A 23,706-nucleotide genomic window follows, 5' to 3' on the forward strand; every position below is an offset into this window, starting at 1 on the left:
CAAGCGAATTCTTTCCCAGGGAAAGGGTTCGCTTAAAAGCCACTTAGATATTTCGCCACTTCAAACTTTTGAGTTCGACCAAGACACATTCAAAAGAATGTGTCTTCGGTCTTCTAATAGGGAACCTCACAAAACCAGTGTGCCACCCAACAACAGCCCGTAAGGCAAGACAATATACCCAACACTTTAGTCATAGGTGACTCTATAGTCAGGCACACTGATGTCCCACTCACCAGTCTGAACAAGGAGAAAATTACAGTCAGCTGCCTGTCAGGTGCCAGGATTTGCCACATAATGCATGCGCTCAAGTCACTCCATAAGTACAAATATGACTCTGTCATTGTCCATGTTGGAATGAATGCCTTGAGACATACCTCCCTGGACTACATGAAAAGAGACATGGAAGAGCTCTCGCATCATGTGGCCCAGGCAGGTATGACCCTAGCACTGAGTAGCATCCTGCCTTCACCCAGAATGATGCCACAGTATAAGGACAAAATGATTGACTTCAACAATTGGCTAAGGTACTGGTGTCATTCAAAGGGGATCCAGTGTCTGTCTGCCTGGGACTACATGATTGACAGACCACGATGCTTTGCCAGAGATGGTCTGCACATGTCTCCCCTGGGATTCAGGTTACTGGCTAAGGCTCTTGCCACCCTTATAGTACCTTTTTTAGGCAAAGTTCAAAGGACAAAACCACCACTATAACAGGTACAAGCATGCAAAATCTGAAGGTAATGCTACTCAATGCTAGAAGTCTAAACCTCAAAATGCACTCTCTCTCAAGGCACTCCTAAAAATGGAAAACATTGATATCTGTGCAGTAACTGAGATCTGGTTCAAGGCTCCAGAGAGCACCCCTGCAATACCAGGCTACAACTCTTACCTCACTTTTCGGCCACCAAACCAGGACCAAAACACTAAAGGTGGAGGAGTGTCCATATTCATCAAAGATGTTCACAGCACCAGGCTAGTTGCCCAACACAACGCGTCTGAAATTCTCCAGGTGCAACTAATACTAGGTAAGACTGCAATCCAAATTGTAGCTTGCTACAGATCCCCCACCATGCCCCAAGATTCTCACTACACCTTTCTAAACATACTGGAAAATATTAAGATACAACCAAACAGCCTAATACTGGCTTATTTAAACTACCCTGCCATTAACTGGGAAAACTACTCATGTACCAACACCTTTGCCCAACGGTTCTTGGAATTCATAAATTCCAGTGCCCTGGATCAACTAATCCTTAGTCCCACCAGGGGCACCAATATCCTAGACCTGGTCATTACCAACATAGGAAATTGATGCTCCACACCTATGGTCACCCCCCTCGTTGGTCAGGCTTGACCATAAGCTAATCACCCTTGACACCCACATCCCACCCTCACCCTCCAGTAAGGAAACCTCTGTAAAAAAACGTCTCCAAAGCCAACTTCATGCTACTCAAGTCAGAAGTGACAAACTTCATGACACCCATGCAGACAGGAACTGAAAGTTTGACTGCTGAATCACTAAGGCTCTGTACGAGCACATACACTCGTGCATGAATCGTGCCATCCCAAATAGAACTAAGATGCTCTCCTCCAAAAAAAGGAAGCTAATCTGGTGGTCCCTTGCCAAAAACTAACTTTACTACAAAAGGAAGAAACTGTTGCAGAAAAGAGGAAAATCCCAGGATGCAAAAAAACTCCCTTACCAGCCTCAGTAAGAAGCTGAGATCCCTCATAAAATCCTCAAAAGCTAGTTACGAAAATAAAATTGCCAAAGATTCCAAAGACAACCACAAGGCATTCTATAGTTATGTCAAGAATATAAATGGCAATGCTCAGATCTGCTCTGAGCTACAACAGAATGGCGTTAAATATACTGATCCCAAGAATATTGCCAATATCCTGGCAGATCGATTCAGTGCAAACTTCACCCTGCTCTCTCATCCCCTAAAGGGCACATCTCAATACCAAAAGATTGCCAAATTCTGGTAATAACGGCCACACAGGTAAAAAAATGCAATCTCCAAAGCTAAGAATACAGCATCCATGGGACCAGATGACATCCTAGGCTGTGTACTACATGAACTATAAAATGAACTGGCACCTCACCTAAGTGTCATGTTTAATCATAGCCTCACCTCAGGCTTCATGCACACTGAGTGGCACACAGCTGCAGTTATCCCACTCCACAATTATCCCACTCCACAAGGGGGCATCCACCTTGGATCCCAGGAACTACTTCTCCATCAGTCTGATGAGCCTGTTCTGCAAGGCCATAGAATGTATTATCATGGAACTTATAAACAAAGACATTGGCAACCTTCAAAAACCGGACCCCACGGAGTTTGGGTTCGTGAAGGGTCAATCTTGTCTCCTGAACCTGATTGACTTCTTCGAATCAGTCTCCAGAGCCATGGATGAGGGTAAGGTGGTCCACACAGCCTATCTGGACCATGCCAAGGCCTTTGACACCATCCCCCACTCTGGAATCATAGATAAACTTACTAAGCTGGACATTAATCCCTATGTCACTCGATGGGTTGCCAACTGGCTTACTGACAAAACCCACACTGTAAAAGTAGCCAACTCCAAATCCAGCTCCAGACAAGTGACAAGTGGAGTACCTCAGGGTTCAGTCCTGGGACCGCTCTTGTTTGGCATCTACTTCTCCGAAGTACAGGCCAACACTAAGGGACTCTGGCTAACAAAGCTCGCAGATGACTGCAAACTAGGAGCCATTATTGAATCCCCAAATGATGTGGATATTCTACAAAAGGGCCTTACAGAAACAGATGCTTGGAGTTAGAGCTATGGGCTCAAGCTCAATGCCAAGAAATGTATAGTTATCCCTTTTGGGAAAAAACATGTACCTGTAAATTACCACATAGGAGGCAGTACACTAAACACCGAAAGTGTGATAAGAGACTTAGGGACACAGGTGGACAGTGGTCTCACCTTCAGTAACGACATCTCCATAACAGTCAGGAAATCCTTCTATGTGGCACACCTCATCACTAATGGCTTTTCATCCAGAAAAAAGGAGGTAATCATCCCACTGTACTCATCCCTCATTAAACCCATTATAGAATACAATGCCCCATTTGGTATGTACCTCTCAAGACATCTGTAACAACTGGAAAGGCCACAGAAATACCTCACTAAAAGAATTACAGGCCTAAAGCAGATGCCCTATGCTGACCATCTAAAAAAAAACTTCACCTATACTCTGTCGCATATCGTCTACTCACAGGCCATCTCTGCTTAACATACTACATATACATATCTATTGCTATGATGGCTTAGTGGTTAACTACTGTGACTATAGTATACAGGGTCCTGGGTTTGAGCCTTGCTGAGGCAGTTTATTTTTTGGGTTGGGAGGGTGGCCTAATGGTTAAGGTGTTTGCCTTACAAACACAAGGAGCAGGGTTTGAGTCTCACAAGGGATCATTGGCTAAGCTTAAAATGGCTCGCAAGGGCAGTTAGCTTAGTACTAATCTATGAACCTATGAACCTATACAAGGCCATGTCAAACCCAGAGCTGTAGGACATGCTACACTTAAAGAAATCCCAATCCCTCAGAGAAACACACTCCAGGGATCTAAAATTTGTCATCACAATGAACAAAACATGCTGGAGGGATAGGTTCCTGACCCAGAGACTCCCCAGACTCTGGAATAGACTGCCCATGCATGTCAAGCGGATCGCCTCTTTGGCACTCTTCAAAAGGAACCTTGATGATTGGATGGGAGATAGGAAATTCACCCCAGGGATCATATCAGTTGCCCTGCTAGACAGGGGTCCAGGGAAGTAAATACTGTCGGAAGAAATAGCCAGGGAATTGTTATGGCTAGGCTTGTATAGGCCCTATGAACCTATGAACCAATGAACCATGGAAAGGTAACATCTGTAGGCCCTATTTTGCAGCTTCTATTCAGAATCAGTTATAAAATCCATACCTAATCAATTTCTAACATTAGAAAGGGACTACACATCGGAACAAGACATCAGAACACAAGCACTACATTTACACACAGGTTAATACACAGTGGATATGACCCTAGTGTGGTCCAGTCATCGGTAAAAATGTCAGATATCAAGCTAAGTGAAGCATAATTTCTAGAGAGAGAAATAACCTTAGCACCTGGGAATATAAGTATAGTACAGACTAAAAGGAAAATAATTAACTATTTACTTTTACAACACCCTATAAATGTCAAAGCAAATTTCATTCAAGAAACTGTTACTAAACATTGACATGTTGTACTGCCTGATCCACTTATAAATCAGCAATGAGCAGCTCATGTCAGTGTAGTCTTATCCAAAACCAAATAAATGGCAAATATTATAGTACATGTGAAGTTAGGTGAAGGCTGCCAACCTAGCTAGATAGAATTCTGTAGATAATTCTGTCATTTATAAATATTAATGTAAGCCACAGGCTTGTTCTCTTAAATGTGAAAAGACTGCATTGGATGCTGAACTGAAAAAAAATGTAACAACAGTGCACTCTGCTGTAAGAAAGCTGATAAGTCAAGCATTGTGAAATTCTTTGTCTAAAACTCAGAGCCGAAATGTCTAGAGGGAGGCATTCTGCGTATTGTTTTGAGGTAAGAGTTAATGGCTAGAATTTAAATGTATAATTTCTTTTTTTGCTCTGGCTTCCTGACCAGCTGCAAGATCAAAAGGGCTATTAACCTCTGAGTTTCTGTTAGCCTGGGAACCAGAAAGAAACAACGTAATCTGAAATGAATCAGTGGTACTGTGTTATCAATTTAAGGGCAAGAAAGAATGAGAGCATTGAGCATTTATCTTGAGAACATCCAACTCACCACCACTCTGCCTGTGTTCTATATGTAAGTTTATTTTAGAACTGTATTTTCTCTTAGATATAGCTAAGAACTAGGAAGATTCGAGTAGGTTTTTTTCTCTATTGATGTCAGAACTTTTCTACTGTATTATTTTAAGTATTTCTCTGTGATCTCTGAACTCGAATAGCACTGAGTAATAAGAAGTATTGTCTTGTGTTTTTATTATTTATTATTAAATATTTTTAAACCTTTCAACTGTGGCTGTTTTGTGTAGAGATAATTTCAACTCTAGAGTACATTACACACACACACACACACACACACACACACACACACACATATATATATATATATATATATATATATATATATATATATATATATATATATTGATACTGTACAAAGTCACTCCAAATAACCCTTGACTGTTCAGTTGCACTTACCATTTGGGTAATAATATTGCACAGTATAATTGGACACCCTTTTGTAAGGGCCTTTTAGTAGCTGATTAATATTCGTTGATGGTGGCAAGTGGTACTACCGTATAGTCTGGGTAAAAGGGTACAGCTGGAGAACTTGTGCCAGCCTTCCCCAGGAGTGTTTGTGTGGTTGTATATAACTCTTATCTCAAAGTGTGTGTGTGTCTATGTCAGCTACTTGGGCAGAGACACAAAGCACTGGTTGGACAGAGAGGGTGCTGAAGGTTCTAGCTTGCCCACTAGGCTGAGATCTAGACCCTATAGCTGTGCCAGTAGAGAGTATTATTGGGGACCTGGAGAGAAAGGGAGAAACCAGCCCCAGACTGACTGTGATCTCTGTGTGTATGTACTTTACTGTTTATTTATTATCCTTTCCCAATATGGACACCCCTCTCTGGTGTTAGTGTTGAGGATTGAGGCTCCTTGATTGCTGGGCCAGTGCACGGGTGTCACATATTAATTGTTTGGCAGTGATGGGATATCCACACCATATATTAATTGGTTGGCAAATACTAATTGGCTTGTAGTGGTGTGGGTAGTGTGATTTTCTGTAGCTTGTATTCAGTGATCACTGAATGTGTTTTTGTACACTAAATCAGCCACACAGTGAATACTCAGAGTTCAGATCACAACTGTTTTATTTCTTTTGTTAGCTTAGTTAGTCAGGGAGAGCAGGGAAGCATGCCAGCAGAGGAGTATGGAAAGCTGACAAGGAGCCAGCTGTCTGAGATGTGCCAGGCTAGGGGACTGGTGCATGAAAACCTGACTAAGGCAGACATGATTGCAGCTTTTTGTCACAGCTGCATCAGAAAACAGCAACCAGGAGGATGATCAGACTGGCAGTGGAGATGTACCACACTCCGAGAATGGACAGCTCAACCTCTCTGCAGAGGACTTAAAATCCATCTGGAACTAAAGAGACTTGAGTTGGAGGCAAGGATTTTGAAAATAGAAGCAGCTGAGAGACTGAGGATTTTAGAGAGTGAGGACAATGAGAAACGGTGGTGTTTGCAGGCTGAGGAGAGTGAGGAACTGCTACATCTGGAAGATGAGGAAAAGGAAAGGCAGAGGCAGCACAAAAAGGAGATGCTGACTCTTCACCAGAGTCATGGAGGTAATGAGTATGGGAGTAACCAGACCCCAGAAGGACAAAATGTCAGTAAATTTCTTCCATAGTTTACAGAGGAGGATAATTTTGATAGTTTCATCCATATGTCAGAGTGGGTATGTAAACAGTATGATGTTGACCAAAGGCTCTGGGTACAGTTCCTGGCCCCCTTACTCCATGGTAAAGCTGTAACTGTGTTGTCTAAACTTGCTGTTAGAATGTTTTAAGCTAACACATGAAACTTATAGGAAAATGTTTTGTGAGCATAGAGGCAAAGCAGGTGAAAGTGTGTGTGAATATATTGCTGAACTGAGCACTTATTTTTATAGGTGGGCGAGTGGATGTCAGGTCACCACTTTTGAAGGGCTGGCAGACCTTTTGGTGAGAGAACAAGCCCTTAGCACTTTGCCTGAGGGTATGAGGATCTAGTTAGCTAATAGACAATGTGCTACTTCTGTTGAGTTGAGGAAGAAAAGAGACCTATACCTAGCAAGCAGGGCATCCCTGCACAGGAAAGGGACACCCAGTACTGCTCATGGGTCTAAAGAAACCCATGGTGGGCAGCTCAGACTGCCCCAACAGAATCTGCCAGTAGCAGGGGAAGCCACTAGTCCAGGTACACATCCAGGTCCCAGGGTTAAATGTTTTGAATGTAACTCGTGGGGCCATGTGGCATACAGATGTCCAGGGAGGCAAGGTGGGAAACAAAATGTGAGAGAGCCAGTAAGTAGGAAAGACAAAATGCCAATAATAGGCAGTCTTCAGACAACAAGGATACCAAACTACCATCCTGCAGATGTCCTGATAGGGAAGGATTTGGATAAGGCAGTACCATGTGCTTATGCAGTTACACACAGTCAGGCTAAGAGACAAGCATGTGGATCTGGTAGCCTGGAGGAGACCCAGATAGACTGCATACTTGCAGTCAGAACTGGTGAGGTGGTTACAACAGGGAGGGAGCTACTATGTAACAGTGAGACTGAATGTGAGCTACAGCTGCTTGTGGGTACTGATGTTCCCTTGGACAGAGTGACTGCAAAGGTAGAGGTGAGTAGTAGAACCCAGGCTGACAGTGAGGCACTACTGTCAGAGGATGCCAGACTTCCTGTGGAAGGGGAGCTGGGATGGGTTACAAAGAGAGAGTTGAGACAGGCTCAGCTCTCAGAACCTACATTGCAAGGCCTGAGGCACCTGATTCTCAAGTGAAGGTGGAATCTATATACTGGGGCAAAGGGTTACTGTATAGAGAGTGGAACACTGAGGGAGGGCTAGAAGGTGAGAGGATACAGCAGTTGGTAGTGCCTAGAGCCTACCATCTGGTGCTTCTAGCCATAGCCCATGATATTCCCTTTGCAGGTCATGGCATAAAACATACAAAGGGACATATTATGCAGAACTTCTATTGGCCTGGAATTTCCAGAGCTGTAACAGGGTACTGCAGGACCTGTGAGCCATGCCAAAAGGTAGGCAAGGCAGGAGACAAGGTGAGACCTCCTTTGATGCTTTGCCTGTGATTGAGAAGCCATTTCAGAGGGTAGCTATGGATATTGTGGGGCCTCTGAGTACCCCAAGTTCCACAGGGAAAAAGTATATCCTAGTGGTAGTGGATTATGCTACACAATACCCTAAGGCAGTGGCTGTGTCCTCCATTGAGGCAGAAAAGGTGGCAAATGTTTTGTTAGATATTTTCAGCAGGGTAGGTTTCCCAAAAGAAATACTGACTGACAGAGGTGCCAATTTCATGTCAGACCTGCTGGCTTGTCTGTGGAAGTACTGTGGGGTGAAGCACCTGAAAACTGGGTCTATATTATAACATTGAATCTTACAAAGATCGAATGCTATAATATCGAACCCGTAATGTCGAACACTGAAAACAGCGAAGGTGCAGGACACCGAATTCTTTCCCAGGGAAAGAATTCGGTGGGCCATTGCTGTGGCTTCACTGTTTTCAGCTTTTGATATATTGGAGCGTTATGGTTCAGGTTCAGGTAAGTGTGCGATTGTGTGTAGGTTAGGGGGCGGGTTAGGTGAGTTAGGGTTAGGGAGCGGGTCAGGTAAGTCTGCAGTTGTGTGGATGTTAGTGTTAGGGCGTGGGTCAGGTAAGTGTGCAATTGTGTGTAGGTTAGGGTTAGGGACGGGTTAGGTGAGTTAGGGTTAGGGTGCGGGTGAGGTGAGTGTGCGATTGTGACGGACCTTAGGGCTATGGTCGGGTTAAGGTAAGTGGATAGCTAGTAGTGTATGTAAAGTTTAGTTTAGGTTTAGGTGTAGGATTTTAAGTGTATGTGTGTGGATTGCTGTTTTTTGTGTGTGTTTGTGTTGTGTGTATGTTTCTCGGAATAACGATTTTTTTCCCTGGGAAAAAAATTGCTATTCTGACTGTTTGATGTTTCTGGATTTCGGTGTTTAGGGTTCGATATAGTCTACTAATCTAAAAGGGTGGCGAAACCCAAACACACTCTGGCTAGGCTTATAAATGCCCTAGGGCAGATAGCCTAGTATCAACCTATGAACCTATGATATTATAACATTCGATCTTTGTAGATTTCAGTGTTATAATATAGACCCCTGAAGACCAACCCGTACCACCCCCACACTAATGGTCTTGTTGAGAGGTTAAACTCTATAATCAAGTCCATGCTACGGGCATTTACAGATCAGTTTAAGAGAGAGTGGGACAAATATTTGCCCCATCTGTTGTTTGCTTACAGAGAAACTTCCCCAGGAATCCACAGTTTTTGCACCCTGTGAGTTGCTGTATGGGCATAGGGTTAGGGGACCTCTAGATTTAATTTGAGATGAGTAGGAAGGTAAGTGTGAATCTCACAAGGAGTCTGTTGTGGCATAAGTCCTAAACCTCAGTACAAGGCTCAGGGAAATCATGGGCTTGGCCCAGGAAAACCTGGCAGAAGCCCAGCAACAGAAAAAGGTCTGGTATGACAGGAATGCTTGAGCTAGAGAGTATGCTGTAGAGCAGCAGGTAATGGTTTGTATTCATGTTAGACACAACAATCTGCAAGCAGCCTGGGAGGGACTCTACAAGGTGGTAAGAAAGGTAAGTAATGTTAACTACATGGTGGAACTGCTAGGCAGGAGGCAGAGGCACAAATTGTACCATGAAAACCAGCTACTGAGTACTCGAGCAAATCCAGGTAAAAGCAACAAAACAAGTCCAAGCAGCAAAAAAGCTGTATCTGGAACACACGGCCGAAAACAAAAAGTGCAAAAATTCACTATAAATAATTTATTAAAGGAATAAGCGCTTTCACGGTAAAACACCAGCACCGCTTCATCAGATTATTTCAGAAAATTACGAAGAGTATGAGAACACTTAGAGCTAATATTTGGCACTTGAAACTTTTCAAGGCATACAGACTTAAGGACATCGCCTCTAGGGGTTTATGTGTCTGCACTCAACCCTGGGTAAGTCAGGTAGATGAAAGATTATCGCAAGTCTGGGTCCAGGCCCAACACAAAGCATCTATGCTTTTTGTTAATGCCTTTATTTCTTATTACAAAAGAACCATAGATTAATGCATTGTTGATGTAACTAATAATTGCAATGAAGTAAAAGTTTATGAAGGGGAACCCTATTTTAGTAAATATTTGAACATTTTGGCCACAGATTTATCATCCTTGGAACAACAATTGATAAAGAGAAAAACACCAAAATTTAACAGAGACACATTAGACTATGATAGAGGTAAGCCATTTGGCATAAATAAGACTGTCAGATTCCAAGAATCAGAATGCAAACAGATCAACAAGAAGAAAATACCCAGATCCATACTAAGAAACAAAGGGAATACCCATGGGGGACATCATGAGATGATTTGTCTTCTGCCACAGATCTAGAATCTATCTCCACTCAGGAATCTCCAGTAGCAAAGAGAAGACCCAGTATTGACCCTTTAGGGGCAAAAAACACAGGGGGGGCAGGAAGCACCATAGAGATACACAACATCCAACAACTTTTGGACAAGATTCTATCACATTAAACACCAACAATGCGCACAACATTTCTACTAAGCCTCTGTCAGATGTTGAAATAAAATTGCTAAACAAGGGTCTAAATTTTGTTCCATCCTTTTTTGTCACTAAACATGCCTTTGTAAATGATGTTCATGAATTCTGCAGAATTCTTAATCTCAAATAATTTTTTTCAGATACAAATCAAACTCAAAGATCCACTGGATTTCAATTCCATAAATCCAGCTTTATGTCACCCATGGACAAACATGTTTCAGTATTCAAGGAGTGTGTGCTCAAAGATTTACATTTCAACAGGAATGTATATAGTAACATCAAACATAATCTCACTAAACAATAACAAGAAGCTTTACAGAAACTCAGTAGCAATCATGATCTAGTAGTGTTACCAGCTGACAAAGGTGGGGTGGTGGTCGTCATGGATTGGAATATGTATGAAGCAGAAGCTACAACACAACTGTCTGATGGCCAATTTTACATGTTCATGCCCCTGGATTCAATGTTCAAATTCAAAAAAGAAATTGATTATTTTCTGAAATTGGCACAGGAAGATGGTATTATTAATCAGTGGGTTGGTTACCAACTGACTGTCTCAGATCCCAAACCACAATACCTATACTTACTCCCTAAAATACATAAACATCCCACTAAACCAACGGGTAGACCGATTGTATCAGGTCGAGGATCTTTGACAGAACCATTATCCGCTTTCCTTACAGAATATTTACAACCATTACTTCCTTTAGTCAGGTCCAGCATCAAAGACACCACCCAAATTCTAAATATCATTAATGATACTCAGTTGGATCCAGGTTGGCTTTTATGCACACTAGACATAACCGCCCTATATACCAATATTCCACACTGGGCAGGATTGGAAGTCATTCAGTTTTGGCTAGATAAAGCTGATTTATATACTCCTGGATTCAACACCTTGCTAGTTTGTTTAACTGAACATGTTCTCATGAAAAAGTCTTTTACTTCCATGGGAAGTGCTACTGGCAGGTAAGAGGTACAGCTATGGGAGCGTATTTTGCTTCCATCTTTGCAGATCTTTTCATGGGCTACATCGAAGAGCAACTGATATATGATGTTAACCACAACATATTTCTGGATAACATGGACATCTGGAAATGTTATTTAGATGACTGTTGGATGGTGCAGAGGGGTGATGTTGAATGTGCACAGGAATTTGTAGAATACCTAAACGAAAATAAGTGGGGGATTCATTACACACACAATTGGGATTATAATCACATCACATTTTTGGATGTTCACATCTTTCATCAGGATGATAACACACTTCAAACAGAGGTTTTTAGAAAATCTCCCCAATTTAATACCCTACTTCATGCTTCCAGCCATCACCCTCACCACATCATCCAAAACATCCCCAAATCTCAATTTTTATGCATCAAGTGCATTTGCTCTTCTGATCAAGCCTATATAACCTGCAAGGATGATCAGTCTCAAGATTTTTGAACAGAGGTTATCATGCAGACAACATACACAGGGCATGTTCTTTTGCGACTGGACAAGATCGAAATACTTTATTGACATATCGTAAGGGACCCAAAAATAGTGACAGACAATCATCCTAACCCATTCATCTAGTTACAATGTGTGGATGCAACACTAAGAGTTTCAAACATATTGTAAATAACCATTGGGACATTTTGTTGGCTAACAAAAAATTAGCAGGAATGCTTTCCTCACAATGTTTATTCTCTTACCGAAGGGGGTGTACAATAAATTCTCATTTGACTCACTATAAGCATTTTATTCCTTTTATTACTTTGTTTGGTGATAAATTAGTTGGCAGCATTTCTTGTGGTCACTGTAGTGCTTGTGTACATGTTTTTAAAACCAAAGAATTTACTAGCAGCAATACCCCACATGTTTACCAAATAAGATGCTTTGGCAATTGTAGCAGCGACTGGGTCATCTATTTGGCCACCTGTTTTTGCTCTGCTTTTTATGTAGGGCAAACATCTCGGCCACTAAAATTTAGGATCAGTGCACATCTTAGTGACAACAGAAATAAAAAGATATCCAATGCTTTTTATAAACATACGATGACCCACAGCACTGCTAAATTTCAATTCACAATTATAGATAAAATCCAAGGAAATAAATCACATAAAACAGGATGGCATTCCATTTTAAATGATAAAGAATCTAGTTGGATTGTCAGGCTGGGTGCTTTGTTTAAGCCAGTCCTTAATTAATTGAGCTAATTTGGTATGTACCAATCAGCTTTGAACTCTGATCTAACAATTTATTATTTAAATGAGATGTTAATCCATGTGAGTTAATGCACTGAAGAAGGCTTTATTATTGCCAAAACTGGTTTGCTTGTTTTGGGTAGCTACAATAAAGAATTATCTATTCTGAACATCTCCTTGGTGCTGGACTATTTAGTGAAGGAAGTGACACATAAATATTCATAAGTGTTTGCTCGTAATATGTGTCTGAAGATGCATATGGGACAGATAGAAATGTAAAAATTAGAATCAGGAAACATTTGTATATAGTAAAAATGAATGATAGAAATACAAATGGTAAATGTATATATCAAAAGCACATCTAGGGTAAACAGAGGATTTCGAATGGATAATATTATACAAAGCCAGTCCTAAGAATCTTAAGAAGGTAACTACGGAGAAAAGATTCAGAAAATTAAAATAAAGTGAAAAGTAGACAATCAGGTGCACTGCATACATAAAGAAATAATTATGAGTTATAATGCTAAGTGTAAACGTATAAATAAGCAACATAAATATTAGTTTAAAACTGAATGACTGCAACCTAGGAGCAGTAATTACATCCACAAATAACTTGGCCATCCTACAAGAAGTTTTGTTTCAAATAAATAACTGGTGCCAAAATCATGAACTGAAACTAAATGCTAGAAAATGCATTATTGTATCCTTTGGGAAGCCATCTAGCCCTGAGAACTACCACATTAACTATACACTCCTAAGACTTGACCCAATTTTTCAGGATTTAGGAATTTATGTAGACAGCGACCTAACATTTGACCAGCATGTGTTCATTGTTGTAAGGAAGTCCTTTATTATAAAGTTTATAAATAAAGGGATTGTTTCTAGATTTAGGGATGTCATCATCCACGTTTAATCACCTCTTATTAGGCCAGTCATTGAATATAATGCCCATTTGTCATGTAGCTGTCCAGTCACATGTGACAACTGGAATGCCCACAGACATACTTTGCATAAAGGTACAAAACCTAAACAACATGTCCTACATGGCCCAACTTAAAGACTGAAACTGACTAGGCTTAAAATGGCCCACAATAGCAGCTAGCCTAGTACTTACCTATGAATCTAAAACCTAAGCTAAAGGAAGTCAAGAAGGAACTCATCTGCTGAAAATAAAACAATACGGACTTTGAAATTAAATGTATTAAGATCAGATGAGTTGAATGATAAAGTTCCTTTGCTGCATTTATATAGGTGATTATGTTTTACAATTTCTGTAACTATGCATACATACATACCTATTTGACCTTTTCACTATCTTATGCTATGAGTAAAAAATATTTTGTTGAATGAGTAAGCACAATGTTTATTATATTATAAAAATTAGAATAGGCTGTTGTCTTCTTAAAACCAGTTTAGTCTTGTTATTGAAATAATGTATGGAACTCAAAGTAAAGGACATGCTTCTTTTAAAAATGTAATAATTTTAATTCTAAAGGTGTTGTATTGATACCTAAATAAGTAAAAATTCTGTATTTGTAATATGCAAAAGTCACAAGTTGGAGTACACTTGGAGTGCAATAAAGAATTCTTCACTATAATGGTGATATTTGGTTTTTTATAGTGTGTATTTTCTTAACCTTTGATGTTTACTACAGCCTGGGAATCTAGAGATGCGTATAGGAGTTAAAGCTCCCAGAGACACAGTCAGCAAATGATAGAGAAGAAACTACCTGTAGGAACAAACAGAAAGTTGGGAATTTTCCATGTCCTCACTGTGCAGCTTCTAACAATATGACCTCAAGAAAACCTCTTTTGTAATGTAGCTATCTTAGAAAATGAATGCCTCTACAATTAATTAAGTGTTCTCATGTAGAGACTCTGGATAACAGTTCCTTTTAATCTGTCAACACAAGGCTCAACATAATATGCTAATTCTGTCAAATCCAAATGATATCCACTCCATCTTATATTGACATTACACTGTTACTACTATTCAAAATGCGGTCCAACACATACAATTGCTCTCTGTATATATCTAGCAAGGTAGACTAAATAATTACCTCACAGAAAAGCTCAGGACTTAGTACAGACTGTGCACTGCATGCATTTTGCATCCATACAGAATCTTGTCTTCCTCTCGTATACAATATCCATTTTCATATTTTTTAAAGTATATAATATATTGGTATGGGGAAATAAATATGAGCTTGTGTTCCATCCAGGCTCACAATGTTCTTGAATTATTTTATCATCTATGTATGTTTATCATCTTTAGTAGCTGATAGTAGCTAGAGTTCCATGTCCTTTCTATTAGAGTTTTCCTCCAAAGATTGCTTTCTTGATAATGGTCAGGGTGGAATACGACCTCTTGATAAATTAATGTGCAGGTTCCAGATACCACATTGACGATATCACAATAAACTTTTTCTTTTTTTATTTTAAATTACCAAACAAAAATCCACAGCCAAACAAGTGCTTTCATGTATGATTCCTCAGGCAACATCTGTTCCTGATAATGTATGATAAATTCCTGACTTGGAGCATCAATCTATATTTCTTGGAGCATGCTTCATTAATACTTTTCTAAGACAGCACAATATTTTAGGCCCAATTAAAATTTTGTTCCCTAATGGAACTATTGATCCTATGTAACACAACTAAGATAAGGATAGATACAAAACTGAATCTCTAGGAGACAGGGCACTTTACTTTTTTAGACTGAACAAAATGCACACACACATTAACTGGTTATAACTTCTGTATTTATTTCTGCCAGAGATGACATTTGTTGCACACTGTAAACTATGCAAAGCATGCAATAGTTTGAAGTGCATTTTCCACTGCAAGGAAAATTATAATCAGGCGTTTCTGATATGCATTTTTTCGCATTTAGTAGTGCATATTTGGAGATTAGTTGCATTCACCCTTTTAAAAGGTAATGTACTCAAAAATGTGTATTAATAAATTTTACACATCCAGTAAATATTAATTTTTGCCTGAAAAACGTTACAAAATCCAGAAACTTGAATACATAGGAAGTAGGTGCTTGCTTATGTATGGCATTATTACTTATTGTACAGTGCATTATCACTTATTATGTAATGCATTCTCACTTATTATGTAGTGCATTATTGCATCCAGATCCATGTATCCTGGATCTTTAGGAAGGCAGATGCAGACCCTGATATGAAGACTGTTTTATTTCCTGCTATAGGCCATGAATACTTTCAGAATTTCTTGCTTGGTTCACAATCTTAAGTAATTTAATTTTACCATAGCAATGTATTTTCAGATCTTCATATCTGTGAGGTGGTGTGCTATTTTTATTTTATTTTATTTTGTTTATATTTGTTACTGGGGAAATACACTGGTCATACTTTCTGCTGTTTTAAGTGTGATTTTGTTTTGTTGCTTTTAACAAAGAATCCAAACATTAAAAGTCTAGCAAGAGAAAAAAAGCACAAACAATTATACCTTTCAAAGCAAGAAGGCTTTAGAGATTTAATCCCAGATCTGTGAAAACTGACATTTCTATTAGTGACAGCCGCAAAACAGGGACAGGGCAGGAAAGGATAGTACAAGTCAGAAATAACAGGAACTAGAGACTTGTTGCTTTTTTAGAAGATCTTTTGAAAGTGCTTATCTCTGTTTCAATCATTTCATCCTCTGGATTGAGCTTAACACACCTTACTTGAAATGAAGGTTTAAGCTGTCCAGACTTAACATATCTGTGTCAATCTCCAGCAATTAGCACTTTCAGCTTCACCTGAATGCCTCACTGAGTACAATGGAGTCATATTACTGCCCATTTCCTCATTTTTTCACTCTTGGCCATTACTTGAAAGAAAAGTCAGGATGTTGCTGCTTGTCCATACAAATATTTCACCAGTTAAGGAAACTTTTTTTTTCAAATTTCTGAAAAAACATAAGGATATTACAATCTCCTTCACAACTGACAGTTCAGCATTATTGTTACATATAACTGTGAACTGGTGTCCCATTTTGCATTGTTTCTTGTTAATGTTTATACATCTCAAATCAGTCTATTTTTATTTTTTACAACCCAGTTTACATGTGTTCATGGGGCAATTATGCTAACAGTTTGTTTAGAATTTAGAAAGGATAGATAATACACAACTCAGTAAGAAATGATATTGAAAGTATCAATTTATTTTATTTTTAATTTTCTTAACTAGGATAGTCTAACAGAGCAAAAGATAACAAATTTTCAGTAGTATCTTACAGCAAAATGCTTCAGACAGATAATATTATAATTAAAATTACCTTTATATGATTTGTTTTCTATACTACTTTTTCTGCTACACTTTCACAGCTTAAAGCAAGTTCATTACACATATGGTATGTGATAATCTAAAGTTTTCTTATATGCAAATCCAGTGTAATAGTATGACTGATTTTAATATTGAGAGTCAATATTTAGATCACAATGCATTTGCATAACTGCTATCCACTTGTTGCTCTTTGTAAGAAAAAGGGGTTTTCCATAAAAAACATTGCTTAATGTACTGCATAGACTAGGCTGTGCAGCCAAACCAAGAAAAAGTGCATTCCCTAATGTTGTATCACGTCAAATTAGGAATTGTTTTGATCTTAATTCTTAAGGCCCCTATTTATTACAGGGTCTCATAATATTGGGTTGTATCCATAGTCCAGGGTTTTGCATTTTCATAGCAGTGATCAACAAAGAGTGGTGCTATGTGGATATATGAATCCCAGACTTTCAGCATGAATACATACATGCAAAGGAGTTGTTGCAGACATATCCCACTATTGCAAAAGTGTAACATGCTTAATACATAAGTGATATGGGACAACTACTACACTGATAAGGGGCCTTACATGTACAGTATGTGCATGAGTATGATTCCTAGACATGAATCTATAATTACCTCATCTGCATACTAAGTGTGCATTCTATGCCAGTGAACAGCAGTTTTCCAGGAGAATACAGACATGCAAGGGGAGATTGGTTGGTGCTTGTGTATACCTGGACATTTTACTGAAGGGGTAGATTGGGTAAATGTTTGATTTTAGTACTTGTGCATACCTGGACATACTTCTGATGGGGTTGCTTGAGGAAAAAAATTATTTGTGTGCCAGAGAAGTGTTTGTGCATACACCGATAGGCTGCTGAAGTGATTTCTGGGCAAAATTATTTATTTTGCCTCATTTTAGTGCTTGTGCATACTTAGGACAAGCTAATGAAGGGGTTGCTGGGGAAAATAATTAATTTGGGTGTCAGGGAAGCACTTGTGCATATTTGGGCAAACTACCAAAGGGATGGCTGGGGGGATGTGTGTACCACCTGGATATCGGACTATGAATTTCAAAACCACCTCATTAGCATACTGCACTTTATAACATTTCTCATTTGCATCAAATTATTTATAAGGTCTTTCACATTAGTGTAAATGGCTTCTATAAAGCTGTCTGTTGCTACGGTCATTCTTAAGCATCAGGAATACCCCTATCACATTTGCACAAGTGACTATAAATATCGGCCATAGACTTATTTGCTTTTATTTATTTTTGCTAACTAGGGCAATGGACTGATCCAACAAGGATCCATTTCAGTCATTGTCTGGTATGTCATCATGAAAACAATGAATGAACGGATAAGAATAATAATGATCAACAGAGTATGATGTACGACAGTGACAGTGCAGTTTGTGGATTAGAAAAGAGGCTAGAATTAGAAAGAACCAAGTTGAAACACATGAGATAACATTGCAGTACAAGGGCTACCAAGATTATGCTTGATATCAGGAAAAAGATAAATAGATTAAGACCTTCCCTATAGTGAGAACCATTCATAACAATACTTAGGGATGCTTAATGCATACCCTAACTGCTGCTACAGTCATGCCTCATACTACAGACACTGCTGACCAGCAAAGTACAGTGGCGGGAGGAGAAACAGCTTTTAAAAGCTGTTTGAATTTTATTTTGCCACACATATAAACAAAAGATTGCAGCAGAACATAACAACATCTAAAGCTTTATTTTTCAGAGGGACAGTTTGTTTATACCTGATGTTTTTTAACAGTGTCATAATGTTTTACCAGCTTTCAAAGACTTTGGCAGCCAATAAAACACTTCCCAACATTTTTATTTCTGTAAATGTTACCACTTTAGACATTACAATGAAATATGATTACCAATTGTGTTTTTCAACATATGTTAATAGATTATCTTCTTGGTCTTCAGTCCTGAGTTGAATTTCTTAGCAACCATAGGTTCATAGGTTCATAGGGAGGTGCTAGGCTATTGGCCCTAGGGCCTATATAAGCCTAGCCAAGAAGGTACCCTGGCTTTTGCCACCCAAGAAAATTATTTTCCTGTGCCACTGTCAAGCAGAGCCACAGAAGTGATCCCTGGGGTGAATTTCCTATTTCCAATACAGTCATCAAGATTTTTCTTGAAGAGTGCTAATGAGGAGCTTTGTTTGATATAGATAGGTAGGTTATTCCAGAGTATGGGAAGTCTCTGGGACAGAACTCTATCCCTCCAGCATGTTCTGTTTATTGTGGTGACAAGGTTTAGGTCCCTAAAGCATGTAGCTCGGACGGACTGGGATTTCTTTAAGTGGAGCATGTCCAGCAGCTCTGGGTTTGACATAGCTTTGTATGTTAGGCAGAGATCGCCTCTGAGTAGGCGATATGCAACGGAGTAAAGCTGGAGATTTTTGAGATGATCTGCATAGGGCATCTGTTTGAGGCCGGTAATCCTCTTTGTGAGGTATTTCTGTGGTCTTTCCAGTTGTTGTAGATGTCTTGTGAGGTACATACAAGAAGGAGTGTTACACTCTATAATGGGGTCTAATGAGGGACGAATAGAGGGGAACAGTGACCTCTTTTTTCCTGCATGAGAAACCTTTTGTGATGAGGTGTGCCACGTAGAAGAATTTCCTGACTACTGTGGCAATGTGATTATCAAAGGAGAGACCACCGCCCACCTGTGTCCCAAGGTCTGTTATCACACTTTTGGTGTTAAGTTTACTTCCGCCTATGCGGTAGTTCATGGGTACAGAGTTTTTACCAAAGGGGATGACAATGCACCTTTTCGCATTGAGCTTGAGGCCATGGCTTTAACACCAGGCATCTGCCTCAGTGAGGCCCTTTTGTAGGATGTCCACATCGTTAGGAGTTTCAATTATTGCTCCTAGTTTGCAGTCATCTGCAAACTTCGTTAGCCAAAGACCTTCTGTGTTAGCCTGTACTTCAGAAAAGTAGATACCAAACAGGAGAAGACCCAGGACTGAACCCTGTGGTACTCTATTTGCCACTGGTCTGAAGTCAGATTTGGAGTCTGCTACTTTAACATTGTGGGTTCTGTCAGTGAGCCAGTTGTCAACCCATCTTGTAAAATAGGGATTTATACCTAGTTTAGTGAGTTTATCTATAATTCCTGAGTGGGGGATGGTGTCAAAAGCCTTGGCAAGATCTACATAGGCTATGTGAACCATCTTACCCTAGTCTACGGCTTTGGTGACTGCTTCAAAGAAGTCTTTCAGGTTTAGGAGACATAATCTGTCTTTTACAAACCCGAACCGAGTGGGGTCCAGGGTTTGGAGATTACCAATGTCTTTGTTTATAAGTTCCATGATGATTCATTCTAAGGCCTTGTAGACCAGGCTCATCAGACTAATGGGGCAGTAGTTCCCATGGTCCGTGGTGGCTCCCCCTTTGTGCAGTGGGATAACCATAGCTGTGCGCCATTCAGTGGGCAGAAAGCCCGAGGAGAGGCAATGATTGAACATAGTAGGGTGCCAGTTTCCTCTGTAATTCATGTAGAATGCAGCCTGGGATGTTGTCAGGTCCCATGGATGCTGTGTTCTTGGCTTTAGAGAGTGTGGTTTTTACCTGTGCAGCTGTGATTACAGGAACTTTGCATTCTTCCGGTATAGAGATGGGCCCTTTAGGGGGTGAGAAGGGGGTTAAGTTAGCACTGAACCTATCTGCCAGGATGTTGGCAATATCAGTTGTTTCTGTATAGTTAGTGCCATTGTGCTGTAACTCAGAGAAAATCTGAGTGTTGCCATTGAGATTCTTAACATAGCTATAGAATGCTATGTGGTTGTCTTTAGAATCAGTGGCAATGTTGTTTTTGTAACTAGCTTTGGAGGATTTTATGATGGGGTCTCAGCTTCTTACTGAGGCTGACCAGGGAGTTCCTCCAATCATGGGATTTTACTCTTTTTTTGCAAGAGTTTCTTTCTTCTGTTGTAGAGTTTGTTTATTACAGAGGACCGCCAAATTGGCTTCAATTTTTTTGAGGATAGCATCTTAGTTCTGTTAGGGAGAGCACAATCCATGCACTCGTGTAAGTGCTTATAAAGTGCAATTGTGTGGGATTCAGCAGTCGTACCTCTATTGTCTGTTTGCATGGCTGTCATGACGTTTGCCACTTCTGTCTTAAGAAGTGTGAAGTTGGCTTTGGAGAAATGTTTTACGGTAATTTCCCTAATGGGGGGTGGGGATGGGGTGTGGATGTCTAGGGGGATTAACTTGTGTTCGAATCTGACCAATGAGGAATTGATATTTAGTGTGGAACAGCGGTCACACATGTTGGTAATGACCAAGTCTAGGATATTGCTGCCCCTGGAGTGCGTGTGGCTAAGTTGATCCAAGGCATTGGAATTTATGAATTCCAGAAAACAGTGCGCAAAAGAGACGGTACATGAGTAGTTTTCCCAGTTAATGTTGAGGTAGTTGACATCACCCATTATTAGGGTGTTGGGATGTACCCTAATATTTTCCAGTGTATCTAAAAATGAGGAGTGGGAATCCTGGGGCATGGTGGGGGATCTGTAGCAAGCTACAATTTGGATTGTGGTCTTGCCCAGAGTTAGCTGCACTTGGATAATCTTGGATGCATTATGCTGAGCAATTAGCCCGGAGGTGTGGATATCCTTAATAGATATGGACACACCTCCGCCTGTAGTGTTTCGGTCCAGGTTAGGTGGCCTAAAGGTGTGGTATGAATTATAGCCTGGTAATGCAGGGGTGCTCTCTGGAGCCTTGAACCAGGTCTCTGACACTGCACAGATGTTGATGTTCTCTATTTTAAGGAGTGCCTCGAGTGAGTGCATTTTGAGGTTTAGACTTCTAGCATTAAGTAGCATTACCCTCAGATTTTGCTTGCCTGTACCTGTTACAGTGGTGAATTTGTCATTTGAACCTTGCCTAAAAATGGCACTATAGGGGTGATAAGAGCCTTAACCAGTATCCGGAATCACAAGGGTGACAGGTGCAGGCCATCTCTGGCAAAGCATCATGGTCTGTCAATCGTGTCATCCCAGGTAGACAAATACTGAATCCCCTTATAATGACACCAGAAGCTTAGCCAATTGTTGAAGTCAATCATTTTGTCCTTATACTGTTGTATCATTCTGGGTGATGGCAGGATGCTTCTCAGGGCTAGGGTCATACCTGCCTGGGCTACAAGATCGGAGAGCTCATCTACATCTCTTTTCATGTAGTCCAGGGAAGTACGTCTGAGGTCTTTCCCACCAACATGGACAATGACAGAGTCATATTTGTGCTTGTTGTGGAGTGACCTGAGTGTGTGCATTATGTGGTGGATCCTGGCACCTGACAGGCAGCTGACAGTAACTTTCTCCTTGTTTAGCCTGGTGAGTGGAACACCAGTCTGCCTGACTATAGAGTCACCTATGACTAGAGTGTTGGGTATGTTGTTATGCTTTATGGGCTGTGGTTGAGGGGCACACTGAGTCTGTGGGCTATGTGTCATTTGGGTTGTGTTGGGGGGTGGAGGTTGCTTGCATTTCTGCTTTGGAGGGCTCTGTTGCTTGGGCAGATTTTTATTGTGAGCCTCCCAAATGTAGGTGTGTGTTTTGTGTTTCTATGTTTGTGCTTTGGTGCTGTAGGTTTTGAGGGACTATGTGATGAGTGTGGTGTGTTGCAAGTGTTTACCTTCTCCTCTTGACTGTCTAGTCCAGTCTTGGGTGAAGAGAGCTTTATTTCCAGTTTGGCTATATAAGTGCATCTCTCACAGGTTGTAGTGTTGGGTGGCAGCAGGAGAGGGTTGTCTGTGTACATGAGGCAATTGCTGCATTGCCCCAAGATGCCCAGATTCATCAGGTAGACAGGAAAAAAAAACAGGAGCTGAACCTTAGACATGGCTGGATAGGTGCTTATTTATTAAGTACTAAAAACTGTTTTCCTCTAGATAAATGAGGAAAGTTGAGTGCTGTAGTAATTAGTAGCTTATTTAGTGCTTACAACAACTTCTGAACAAGTGCTTAGTTCAGAGAAACAGATTTGAGTGCTAAAACTAAAAAAAATGACTAGTTCTAAGGGAAATTTTGAAGATCAGATTTTATGGCACCGGGATTAGTTTAACCCTAACTAAGCAGCATTGCATAAAGTGTATTTTTTTAATAACAGTAGCAAATGAGCAAATTGATTTAAACAAATTAATCAATTAACCAATAACAGCTAAAAACTGAGCCCTGATCCAGCAGTCTTCGATCAGACAAGTTCTAACTGCACACTCCTGCCACTAGGGTGCAGGGGAACTTTCTTCAAAAAAAGATGGCCTGGATTAGTGCTCAAATTATACAAACAAAGTTAGATTCAGCAAGTCTGAATCTAGTCTATGCTACAGCAAACAAGGCATACCAATTTCAGAAAGAAACAGTTCAAATAAGCAGGCACAATAAGCATCTAACCAGAAACTCCCAGCTCAGAAGGGCAGAATCTACCCTCTCCTCCCACAAGAGTGCAGACCACACCTTCTTAATGTAGAATAACTGGCCCAAAGCCCAAGTGCTTAAACCAGAACTGATACAATTTTAGAATAACAGACACTAAGCCTTCAATCAGCAACTCTCAACTTAGAAGGATGCAAGCTACCTGTCCTGCCACAACAGTACAGACCACAAACCTTCTTAATGTAAAACTGGTCTGAGGCACAAGTGCATAAACCAAAAGCTTAGAATAACAGTTACAATTTAATCAGGCTACTAACAACCAGTAATAAATGCAGCAGAATAAATGCAATTAAGTACTTTTAAGAACACGTAGCAAAAGCAAAATAAAGTAATAAAGTAGGAA

Source organism: Protopterus annectens, chromosome 1.part1, assembly GCF_019279795.1.
Source record: "Protopterus annectens isolate FY-2018-M chromosome 1.part1, PAN1.0, whole genome shotgun sequence".
NCBI classification, from domain to species: domain Eukaryota; kingdom Metazoa; phylum Chordata; order Ceratodontiformes; family Protopteridae; genus Protopterus; species Protopterus annectens.